We start from the raw sequence: 13,474 nt of genomic DNA, 5'->3' as shown, positions 1-13,474 counted from the left end.
CAACCATTTTCAGCAAAAGCCCACATAATGAGGCGACCTAGTTAGGATCTGCACCTGAGTCCTTTCCTCATGTGCTGGCTAGTTGTAGGGCCATGAGGCCTGGTGCTGGTCGAGGGAGAGGCAGCAGTGCAGCAGAGGCAGGTGATGTGGGAGTCTGGGTAATTTACTTGGGCCGTGTGGTCCTGTCCAAGCTCAGCTCCAAATGGGCCACTACTTTTGCACAATAGATCACTGCGGTGCACACCAAATCTTATGATTCATTGGAATAGATCACATCCAGCTCATGAGGTATAACTCGTATCAACTGTCACTTTGTGTCATGTGACGGGGTGGTTTGTTGCTACCAGGGCACAAGAGATGTTCTGTAAATGAAGACTGGTTTTCTTCTGTGGAGGGTGTAGATTTACTCCCAAATTATAACGGTCTTTTTTGTGGCTCCCTACTGAAACTTTCCCCTATTGGAACTTTCTAGATTCCTTCCCATTAGATATCTCTAGCATCATCTGACCTGCTGGGTTATATGACCAAGAAAGAGGGAAACTTGTGCCACAACGAGGATCTGGTTGTGGATCTGATTGTACAGCCGTCTCTTGCTTTAGGCCCCTAAAAATTTGGCAGCCTTTGGGGTTATTCAATAACTGAATCAGAGAAGTATTTCAAAATTTGGTACTTGTTTCCTCCAAATTCAAATGCCCAAGAGGCCCACCAGGTGCCTTCTGTTGTTTTTGTTTTACTGTTCAGATATTTGAGGTGCAGGAGCGTGTCCTTCACCTGAGGGGAAACATCCTGACATGCCCTAGACCTTGCTTGGGGCATGGTTACTCTGGCATATGGTCACAGGTTGTTCCTGTGAGAAAGGATTGCGGGGATATTCACTGCATATATTTGTGATGGAGTTACAGGCACTTGACTCAAGTGGAACGACCTTTTCAATCAGGTGCTCTGGATCTGTACATTTAGGTCTGGAAACTGGGTGTGGGGCCTTAATTTTCCATTGAGGTGGAAGACAGTTCACACATTCTCACTTTTCTCTGTTTATGTAAGTATACTAGCGCCCTAGTTGGCTCTCCATTTAGGGAATTGTGATGTATCAACCACCACTTCAGATCCTGCAGGTCAAACCACCTTGATTGCCACTCCAAGCCTGCTGGTCCTTAGCTTGCCAGGATGGCTTCAGGTGTTTTTACCCCACTAAGAATCCTCAAAGATGAGTGCCCTATGTCAGTGTCATCTCCAGTCTTAAATTCTGCCTTCCGTTGTCCTACACCAAGATCCACTTTTACGCATGCTCCCAGGTCCTATTATTAGGCAGGTCCTATAATTATTTTGCTATGAAGGCATTTTTTTTTTCTGAGGCAGGGTTTGTATTTCTCAGTCTGGGCTTTGCTGGTACCTGGCTCTTGATATAACCCTAGAAGTAATGAGGAGTAGGCCCTGAGAAGAACCAACATCATCTTGCAAGGCATCCACCTCAGGTAAGGCTGATCATCCCTGATAATGTGGAAGGGGCTGTTTCTGCCATCAGGAAGAGCTCAGGGAAATTTGGGGGTGGGTTCAAGATTCTCAGATTGTTCACTCAAATATCCCAACTCCAAATCTTAGAGTCTTATTCTTTCCATGTCTGGGCCTAATTTTTATATGAGACCTGCTGAGACTGTACATTTAGTCTCTTTTGCAGCTCTGCCACTTTTATAATCAGATCCTGAGCCCGATTTTCAGCAACCTGCCCTGTGGCTGCAGAAGATAAGGTTCTCTGGTTTTCAGAGAATAGCTTAAGTTGAAAGGTGGCTGTCATCTACTTTTTGTAAAATGACAAGATATTGTATTTCATCCAAGTACTAGAGGGGAAATTAATCTCAGGTACGTCGTTGACCAAGAGAGAAAGAAGCAGGAGTTATAGAGAATCTAAGAAGGTACACAGAGTTTCCATCCCAACATGGACATCACTTCTACAGCTACAGAATATATTTTCTTTGCAAGTACACAGGAAAACAAGAAAGAAAGGAAAAAAGAAAAGAAAGAAAAAGAAAATATATACTTGGAAATAAACTCTCAATAAATGTCAAGGAACTAATATTACATGAATTATGTTCTCTGGCCATAATAAAATTATTTTAGAAGTAAATGACAAAAATATAATCAGAAGTTCCCATATGTTTTGAAATTAAGAAGCATACAACAAAATAACCATGTCTAAGAATACACTGAAAGAGAAATTTGATAATTTTTGAACTAAATGATGAAAAAGTATTATCAAAATCTGCAGAATGCAGCTAAACTAGTATTATGTAAATTTTATAGTCTTATGTGTCTATATTCAGAGGGAAAAAAAGGCTGAAAATTAATGAGCCTCCATCCATCTAAAACTGTTAAAAAGAAAGAAAAGGAAAATAAATAATAAAAGAACAGGAAATGAAATCATAAAAACAATAAGTTCATAAAATAGAAAAAGTACATAATAAAATGAACAACAAAGGTTAAAATTTTGTTCTTTGACAAGACTAACAAATTGACAACTCCCTAGCAAGATTAATGAACATTTTTTTTTAAAAATCACAAAAAGCCAATTTTCGGAAAGTAAGGGACATCATTAAAGATACTATAATAATAGGAAAAACAGAAAATATGAATAATTATATGCTAGTAAATTTTTAGTTTGGATGACATGGATAAATTCTTAGGAAAGGATTACCCACCAAAAGGAACAGGGAACTTGAATAGTCCTATATTCATTAAAAACAGAATTGAACAGAGTTGAGAGTTTCCACAAAAATTAGCAGAGAAGATATATAGATGGCAAATAAGCACATGAAAAATGCTCAGGATCACTAGTCACTGGGCAAATGAAAATTAAAACCACAACTACTAATATAGGTAAACATTTTAAAGGAAAAAAAAATCCCCAAAATGACAAACGTTGACAAGGACGTAGAACAACAGGAACTCTCATACACTGCTGGTGTGGATGCAAAATGGTACATCCACTTTGGAAAAGAGTTTGCTAGTTTCTTATGAAGTTATACATGCACTGTAGGAGTCTAACTTTTTGTTGTTGTTCTTTTGATGTTTGATAGCTTTTAAGCCTAACACCTCTCTCCTCCCCTCTGTCCACATCTGAGCAAGAAGACAAGACCTCAGCTCAGGTGCTCTCTCCCTTGATCATGGGAGGCTTAAACCACAAAAGCCCCTGCCCATGCTTGGAACTCTCACCCTTGCCCCACCCAACAACCACCATAAAAACTCCAAGCTTGGCTCCTTTCCTTCGTCTTTCAAGCCATTTTTAGAATGGCTTCGTAGCTATCCTGCTCTCCCCAGGAAACCTCATAATGTACTCAGTCTTTCCTTGGTGTATGGGTGGCATTATCAGTCTCGACATCCAAAGCAAACTTGGCAAATATACCTTTGCAGGATGACCACCATATCCACCCAAAGGCTTGAGCAAGGATGTTTATAGAAACTTTACTGATAATAGAGACTAGGAACAACCCAAATGTGTATCAACTGGGGAGTGGATAAACAAATTGTGGTTCATCTACACAGTGGAATACTACTGAAACAATAAAAAGGAACAAAATTCTGATACACGCAAGCATGAATGAATCTTAAAAGTATTATGCTAAGTGAAAGAAGCCAGTCACAAAGGCTACATATCTATGATCCCACGTATAGGACATTATTGAAAACACAAAACTATAGGAACAGAAACGAAATCAGTGGTTTCTTGAGTCTGAGGGCAAGGAGAGGGGATCAAATACATGGTGGCATGAGGGAACCTTATGGGTTGAAAACAAATGGTCCACAAAACATTCTCTTTTCCTTCTGAAGGCTTTACAATGCATTGTCATCATTAACCAGTCTTTTACTATTAAACTTAAATGGCCAATTGAGACAAACAGTTCTGGGACCATTCTTTCACCTCTGATTAAGACTGAAGTAGCAGTATTGAGGGTAATATTCATTTAGCCTTCTGACCTTTCTGGGCACAACTGGTGACCTTGCCAGCTCCAGCTGCCTTCTTGTCCGCTTCTTTGATGACACACACAGCAATCGTCTGTCTCATGTTACAAACAACAAAACAGCCTGGGGGCGGGGAATAGTCAGAGAAGCTCTCAACACACATGGGCTTGCCAGGAACCATATCAACAATGACAGCGTCACCACATTTCAAGAATTTGGGGCTATCTTCCAACTTTTCTCCAGATCAATGATCTATCTTCTCCTTCAGCTTGGCAAACCTGCAAGCAATGTGAGCTGCGTGGCAAGCCAGCACAGGTGCATATCCAGCACTGATTTGACCTGGATGGTTTAGGATAATCACCTGAGCTGCCTTCATTGGCGGGTCATTTTTGGTGTCATCAGCCGCACCACCATGATGAACATCTTTAACAGACATCTCCTTGGCACTGAAATCCACACTGTCCCCGGGAAGAGCTTCACTCAAATCTTCATGGTGCATTTCAACAGACTTGACTTTAGTTGTTATTTTGATTGGAGCAAAGGTGACCACCGTTGCCAGATTTGAGAACACCAGTCTCCACTCAGCCTGCAGGAACGGTATCAATACCACCAATTTTGTAGACATCCTGGAGGGGCAGAAGCAAGGGCTTGTCTGTTGGACGAGTTGGTGACAGTGCAATCCAGAGCTTTAAGCAGTGTGGTTCCACTGGTATTGCCATCTTTACATGTGAGTGTCTATCCTTTGAACTAAGGCATGTTAGCATTTGTCTCCAGCATCCTGTCACCATTCCAACCAGAAATTAGGACAAATGCTGCTGTATCAGGATTGTAGCCAGTTTTCTTTATGTAGGTGCTGACATCTTTAATGATTTCCTCATATCTCTTCTGGTTGTAGGGTGGCTCAGTGGAAGCCCATTTTGTTAACACCAACAATTAATTGTTTCTCACTCAGTGTGTAAGCCAGAAGTGCATGCTCATGGGTCTGCCCATTCTTGGAGATACTTGCTTCAACTTCACCATCACCAGCAGCAACTATCAGGACAGCACACTCAGCCTGAGATGTGCCTGTAATCATGCTTTTCATAAAGTCTCTGTGTTCTGGGACGTCAGTGGTGGTCACGTAACACTTGCTGGTCTCAAATTTCCACAGGGAAATATCAATAGTAACACCATGCTCACATTCAGCTTTCAGTTTATCCAAGTCCCAGGAATACGTGAAGGAGCACTTCTCTATCTCAGCAGCCTCCTTCTCAAACTTCCTGATAGTTCTTTTGTCAATCCCACATTTGTAGATCAGATGGCCAGTAGCAGTAGACTTGCCCAAATCTATGTGCCCAATGATGATGATGTTGGTATGTCTTTCTCGTTCCCATTTTAGTTTAGGTTTATCAGTGGTTTTCATGACACCGGTGCAAAATTATTGTGAAAGTCCAATAATATAGTTTAAAAATAGACAATATATCATAGTCAAGACAAATTTATCCTAAGAATATAAGGTTGGCATAAGATTAGAAAATCTATCAAGGTAAGTCACCACTTTAATGGATAAAAGGATAAAAATCATATGACCTCAAAAGATCCAGAAAAATGACTTACTAGAATTCATATCCATTTATGTTGATAGAAAGTCTTAGCAAACAAGAAATAAAAGGTAACTGTTAATTTTATAAATGTTCCTATAAAAAAAGCTACCACAAAGCATCCTTACTGATGCAACATTGAAATCTTCCCCTTTGCAACCAGGAACAAAACAATCCACTATTACTTCTGTTGTTTAACATTTTTATTGGAAAACTGAGCCTGAGCAATAAGGTAAATAAAAATAAATGCATAGTGATTGGACAAATGAAAGAACAGTATATCCTTTTTGGAAATAAGATGACAATGTATGTACTAAATTCAAAATGAGCTTACAATAAACTACTAACATTGATAAGATATTTTAGCAACTTTGCTGGATAAAAAAATGAAAAGATAAAAGTCTGTGTTTCTACATACCAGCAATTTATAAAATAAAATAGATATTAATTATAATGGAATAACAAAGTTAAAAGTACCTGGAAATAAGTGTACCAAAGTGTGTACAATCTTTTCAGGTAAAATTATAAGTCTTTACTTAGATCTATTAAAGAAGACCTAAGTAAATACAGAATTTGTTTTGTTTTTGATCAAAAGGCTCAATGGTGAAGATAAATAACTATATTTAATGTAATCCCAACAAAATCTCAACATACTTTTTCTCTGGAACTTGACAATCTGATTCTAAAATTTATATGCCAATACAAAGAGCTAAGACTGGAGTGATGTCAGCACAATGGCTGAATAAGATATCTCTTACACATACCCCCTCCCACAACAAAAACTTGACATCCATTCATGGACGAAAGTACCCTTGTTGTTGCTGTGGGATCCAGCACCATATGCAAAGGACCTGAGAGGAGTCTTGCTCACTGTGGTCTCAGGTAACAGGAGTACAGAACTCAGAACCACCTATGGATCTTGCAGTGGCCCATAAACTGGCTCCAGCTCCATCTTGGCCATAATACAGAAGGCCTTGGAGAACCCTAATGACCTTGCAGAGGTCCAGGAGTCCAATGGAGAAGTTGTAGCACACCATTGGAGCAAGAGAAATCTGAGACTGGGTGCATCGGAGAGAGTAAGAGGAACCAATTGATTTTACTCACATAAACCTTCTCCCAAGACAGCACAGCTCAGTTTCGAGATAGATTTTCTCAGCCCATGATTTCTTCTATGGGGAAAGTGGGAGCATATGAGTGAGCACCTGGCTTCTCCAGCTATGCAGGATGCTGCTAAAGAGGTCCATTTCTCTCTGGCCCCATTCAGGGTACTGAATAGTGAGCTGCATAACTTGGGGGCTAGTAGAGGAAAACTGGACTTTCAGTGGGCAGTAAAGGGATGTAGATCCTATTAACTGCATTGTGAACTCCAGCAAGAAACCTGCCCTGAGCCACTGAGAATGCCTTGCCCATGGATCCCCCAGACTGGCCCACAAGTATCCCCAGCACACCATGCATCTCACCCATACCCTGTGGCTTGCTCCCTGTGTGAGCTTCCAATGGCAACAAGCAAACTTTGACAGGCAGCTGGTAAGCATGTGCAGAAAGCCAGCCCAAATCTGTGGGCAAGGGAGACATCACAAATTAGAGCTTTAGCACTGCTTTTGGGAAACAAAAGAGAAGCCATCAACACCCAGCCTGGTGTGTTGCAGGATCAAAGGAAGTCACCCAAGTTGAGAATTCTGCCACAATGAGGGAGCAAGAAGTGCAGAGCAGCTATATCCCAGAAGGTCTGAGAAAACATCAGTACACTAGCAGGGCTGATGGAAGTTATTTATCTTCCAAAGTCAAACAATAAAGACTGGAGGCATGGCTGCTACTTTAAATGTGAAGACAGTAATACAAGACTTCAAGGAACATGAAAAATCAAAGAAACATGATATCAACAAAGGATCAAAATAATCTTCCAGTGACTGACTCTAAAAATGTGGAGATCTGTAACTTACCTTATAAATAATTTTAAATAGCTGTTTTCAGGAAGCTCTATGAGCTACAAGAAAACACAGAAAGACAATTCAGTGAAATCAAGAAAACAACATGAACAAAACGAGAAGTTTAACAAGGAGCTAGAAATCAATTTTTTTTAAAATTCTGGGGCTAAAGAATACAATAAATGAAATGAAACATGAAATTGAGAACACTGACAACAAAATAGATCAAGCAGAAGAAAGAATCTGATTTGTGAAGGAGAAGACAGGATCTTTGAAATTATTCAATCAGAGGAGAACAAGTAAAAGTAAAAGATAAAAAAGAGTGAAGAAAGCACACATGAATTATAGGATACCATCAGGAGAAGCATCTGAGCATTACTGGAATCCCAGAAGGAGAAGAGAAGGAGAAAGGGTCAGAATGCTTATTTAAAAATATAATGGCTGAGAACTTCCCAAATCTTGGGAAGAGATTTGGCCATTCAAGTCCATGAATATCATAGGTCCCCAAACAAATTCAACTCAAAAAGGTCTCCAAACACATTATAATAAAACTGTCAAAAATCAAAGACAAAGAGAATTTTAACAGAAGAAAGAGAAAAGAAGTGTATCACCTACAAAGGAACTCCTATAAAGCTACTAGCAGATTTTTCAGAAACCTACAGGCCAGTAAAGAGTAGGACAGTATATTCAAAGCATTGAAAGAAAAAAACCTACCAATCAACACTACTTTATACAGCAAAATTATCCTTCAGATATGAAGGATAAAGATGTTCCCAAACAAGAGCTAAGTGAGTTCATCACCACTAGACCTGCCTTACAAGAAATACTAAAAGGAGTTCTTCAAGCTGAAATGAAAGGATGTTAGTGAATAATAAGAAAACATATGAATATATGAACACGCTGGTAAAAATAAGAGTATAGTCAAATACAGAATACTCTAATACTGTATTATGGTAATGTGTTAACAACCACTTAAATCTAGTATAATGGTTAAAGGATAAGAATATTAAAAGTAACTAGAGGGACTTCCCTGGTGGTGCAGTGGGTAAGACTCCATGCTCCCAGTGCAGAGGGCCTGGGTGCGATCCCTGGTCGGGGAACTAGATGCTGCATGCATGCCGCAACTAAGAGTTCACATGCCGTAACTAAAGATCCTGCACATTGCAACAAATATCCCGCATACTGCAACTAAAAAAAAGATCTCACATGCTGCAACTGAGACCTGGTGCAGCCAAATAAATAAATATTTTTTTAAAATAAATAAAAATAACTATAACTACAACAATTTGTTAATGAATACACAATATAAAAATGGGTAAATTGTGACATCAAAAACAAAAGAGGGGAAATAAAAGGTAGAGTTTTTCTATGTGCTTGAACTTAAGTTGTTACCAGCTGAAAGTATATTGTTACATCTATAAGATGTTTTATGTAGGCCTTCATGATAACCACAAAGCAAATACCTGCAGAGATATACATAAGCTAAAGAGAAGAAAATCAAAGCTTATGCAGGACTTCCCTGGTTGTCCAGGGGTTAAGAATCTGCCTTCCAATGCCGGGGACGCGGGTTCCATCCCTGGTCAGGGAACTAAGATCCCACATGCCATGGGACAACTAAGCCTGTGCACCACAACTACTGAGCCCATGCTCCTCAACAAGAGAGAGAAAACCTGCATGCCACAACTAGAGAGAAGCCCATGCACCACAGCCAAGAGCCCACGCACTGCAACAGAAGATCCTGCACACCACAACAAAGATCCTGCATGCTGCAACTAAGACCCAGTGCAGCCAAAAATAATAAATAAATAAATAAATAAATAAATAAATAAATAAATAAATAAGTAAGTAAATAAATAAATTTGGAACAAAAATCATATGCTATGGAAAATCATCAGTTCACAAAAGAAGACAGCAAGAGAAGAAGAAAAGAACAAAGGAACTACAAATCAGCCAGAGAAAGTTAATAACATGGCATTAGTAAGTCCTTAGCTACCAACAATTACTCTAAATGTAAATGGATTAAATTATCCAATCAAAGGCATAGAGTGTCCAAGTGGATGTAAAAAGAAGACCCAACTCTATGCTACTGCCAGAGACTCACTTCAGCTTTAAGGATATATAGATTTCAAGTGAGGAAAGGAAAAAAGTATTTCAGGTCAATAGAAATTAAAAAAAAGCAACAGTAGCTATACTTATGTCAGACAAAATACTCTTTCACTCAAAAGCTGTAACAAGAGACAAAGAAGGACATTATATAATAATGAAGGCATCAGTTCATCAAGAAAATATAACAATTGTAAATGTATGCACCCAGTACTGGAGCACCCAAATGAATTAAGTAAATCCTAACAGATCTGAAGTGAGAAATAGACAATAATGTAATAATATTAGGGGAATTCAGTACCCTACTTTCTACGAAGAATTCATGATCCAGGCAGAGAATCAATAAAGAAACATGGGACTTGACCTATACTTTAGACTAAGTGGAAGGAACAGACATATACAGAGCATTCCATCCAATAGCAGCAGGATATGCTTTCTCCCAAATGCCCATGGAATATTCTCCAGGATATATCATATGTTAAGTCACAAATCAAATCTTGGCAAATTCAAGAAGACTGAAATCAAACCAGTTATCTTTTCTAGCCACAGTGGTATGAAACTAGAAATCAATAACAGAAGGAAAACTAGAAAATCACAAATATGTGGAAATGAAAAAACATAATAATGAACAACCAGTGGATCAAAGACAAAGTCAAAAGGAGCATGAAAATGTATCTTGAAACAAATGAGAATGGAAACAGCATACCAAAACTTGTGGGATACAGCATAAGTAGTTCTAAGAGTGAGATTTATGAGGTTATGGTTTACACTTACATTAAGAAAAAAGAAATAGCTCAAACAACCCAACTTTACACCTCAAGGACCTGGAAAAAGAACAAACCAGCCCAAAGTTAGCAGAAGGAAGGAAATAACAGAGGTCGGAGCAAAGATAAATGAAATAGAGAGCAAGAAAATAATACAAAAAATTAATAAAACTAAGAGGGGATTTTTAAAGATAAAATTTACAAACCTTTAACTAGATTAAAAAATTTCAAGGAAAGGACAACTTTTTAAATAAATAGTGCAAGGATAATCAGGTATGCTTATAGAAGAAAAACTGTATTCCTTCCTCAAACCATAGGCAAGAATTAATTCCATGACATGTGTGAAGTAAACTATAAAACATTTAGAAGAGGGAACATATAGAGTAATATAATTTTATTTTATTTTTTTCACTTTGTGGTATGATTGCTTAAATCAGTAATAAAATAACTACCCATAAAGAACAGATTTATAATTTAACTACATTAAAATATAAAAGTTCTGTACATTAAAACACTTTAAAAATTGAAAAGATAAAGTAAGGAGTGTCAGAAAATATTTTCTAAGGATATAAACAACAAAAGATTAAAATGTATATACATATATATATTCTAAATTTAAACATACAATTTTAAATCTCTGATTCAATAAGAAGGCAGGCAACGAATAGAAAATAGGTGGTACTTCATAATAGAAGAAATAAAAATAGCCAAAATGATATGAAAATTTACTTAAAATCATTATTATTCAAGGAAGTCCATATTAAACCATGGGGAGATACCACTCTATCCCCTCAGAGTGGCAAACATTCAAAACCTTTAGAGTTATGAGTGTTGTTGAGGATATGTCACAACAAGAACTCATTCAGCATTGGAGGCAGTGCATATTAATCCATCCTTTTGGAAAACAAGTTGTTATTAAATGGTAAAGTGGTGATATCCATATCATTACTCCCAGGAATATATAACTTTGAGAAGCTCTTGCACGTGAGAACCATGACAGTATGAACAAGATTGGTCATGAAAGAAAGCAGAGTAGTCCCAAATTAGAAAACACCCCAAGTATTCATAGTAGTAGAATGGATAAATATACTGCAGTAGAGTCATACAGCAGAAATGTTCTACAGCAATGCAAATAAACTACAGTTACGTGTAACAACACTGATGAATGTTACAAAAGTTTGAATAGAAGAAGCAAGACATAAAAAAGTAAATCTATGATTCCAGAGATTCCATTTTCTGAGATATAGTTGACATAGAGTATTTATTTATAAAATTGTATTTATTGAGATATAGTTGACATACAATAAGCTGCATATATTTAAAGTGTACAATTTGATATTTTTTTCTTATTAGTAATGTATATATGGCAATCCCAATCCCCCAATTCATCCTGCCCCAACCCACCCCCCTGCTTTCCCCCCTTGCTGTCCATATGTTGGCTCTCTACATCTGTGTCTCTATTTCTGCCTTGCAAACCAGTTGATCTGTACCATTTTTCTAGATTCTGCATATATGCGTTAATATATATTTGTTTTTCTCTTTCTGACTTACTTCAGTCTGTATGACAGTCTCTATGTCCATCCATGTCGCTACAAATGTCCCAATTTCATTCATTTTTATGGCTGAGTAATATTCCATTATATATATGTACCACATTTTCTTTATCCATTCATCTGTTGATGGACATTTAGGTTGCTTCCATGACCTGGCTATTGTAAATAGTGCTGCAATGAACATTTAGTGCATGTATCTTTTTGAATTATGGTTTTCTCTGGGTATGTGCCCAGTAATGGGATTGTTGGGTCATATGGTAATTCCATTTTTAGTTTTTTAAGGAACCTCCATACTGTTCTCCATAGTGGCTGTATCAATTTACATTTCCACCAACAGTGCAAGAGGGTTCCCTTTTCTCCACATGCTCTCCAGCATTTATGGTTTGTAGATTTTCTGATGATGCCCATTCTAACTGGTGTCAGGTGATACCTCACTGTAGTTTGATTTGCATTTCTCTAATAATTAGTGATGTTGAGCTGCTTTTCATGTGCCTCTTGGCTACCTGTATGTCTTCTTTGGAGAAATGCCTATTTAGGTCTTTAGCCCATCTTTTGGTTGGGTTGTTTGTTTGTTTGATATTGAGCTGAATGAACTGTTTATGTATTTTGGAGATTAATCCTTTGCCTGTTGATTTGTTTGCAAATATTTTCTCCCATTCTGAGGATTGTCTTTTCATCTTGTTTGTAGTTTCCTTTGCTGTGTAAAAGCTTTTAAGTTTCATTAGGTCCCACTTGTTTATTTTTATTTTTATTTCCATTACTCTAGGAGGTGGAAAGATCTTGCTGAGTGTTCTTCCTATGTTTTCCTCTAAGAGTTTTTATAAACTCTTACATTTAGGTCTTACATTTAGGTCTTTAATCCATTTTGAGTTTATTTTTGTGTATGGTGTTAGGGCATAGATTCCATTTATATGCAGCTCAGAAATAAGCAAAACTAAAATGTATTGTTTAGAGATGTAAACATAGGAGACAAAATCATAAAGCTAAGCAGAGAGATGATCATCATGAAGATCAAGATTGTGATTGCACATAAACTGGAACAAGAGGGTTTTAATCATGAAAGAACATTCATGTGCTTTTCGGGGATCTGTAACTTTTTATTTCTTAAACTGGGTAGTAATTACATCAATGCTTGCTTTATAATAATTTGTTAAATTGTACATCTATGTTTTGTTTACCTCTTTGCACATATTGTGTTTAACAATGAAAATTTTTAAAATGTGTATTACTTACCTGTTATAAAAATATTTACCACAACATTCAAAAGTTTAAGTAGGCAAGTATTTATCTCACATATCTTCTGAAGGCCAGGTTTTGGGAGTGTCTTAGCTGGGTGGCCTTGAGGTCAAGCCATTGGCCGGGACTATAGTCACATGGCTTGACTGGGGTCAGAAAATCCACTTCCATGAAAGTTGACACACAAGCTTGTTGGCTGGGGGCCTCAGCTCCTTACCATGTGGACCTCTTCACAGGGCTGCTTGAGTTTCCTTACCACATGATAGCTGACTTCCTCCAGTGTGAAGGATTAAAGAGAGGAAGAGAAGGGTGCAATGCCTTTCATAACCTAGTATCAGAAGTCATACACTGTC

At 37.8% G+C, this 13,474-nt stretch overlaps 1 pseudogene; it reads right to left on the bottom strand.

Annotated features, from left to right (window-relative positions):
• Nucleotides 1-3,955: 3,955 nt before the first annotated feature.
• LOC130844471 (elongation factor 1-alpha 1-like) lies at nucleotides 3,956-5,359 on the bottom strand (annotated as a pseudogene).
• Between the last annotated feature and the right edge of the window lie 8,115 nt (nucleotides 5,360-13,474).

This window comes from Hippopotamus amphibius, chromosome 2, assembly GCF_030028045.1.
Source record: "Hippopotamus amphibius kiboko isolate mHipAmp2 chromosome 2, mHipAmp2.hap2, whole genome shotgun sequence".
Taxonomy (NCBI): domain Eukaryota; kingdom Metazoa; phylum Chordata; class Mammalia; order Artiodactyla; family Hippopotamidae; genus Hippopotamus; species Hippopotamus amphibius.
The sequence above is the reverse complement of the archived record's forward strand: the minus strand, read 5'-3'. Positions and strand labels throughout refer to the sequence as shown.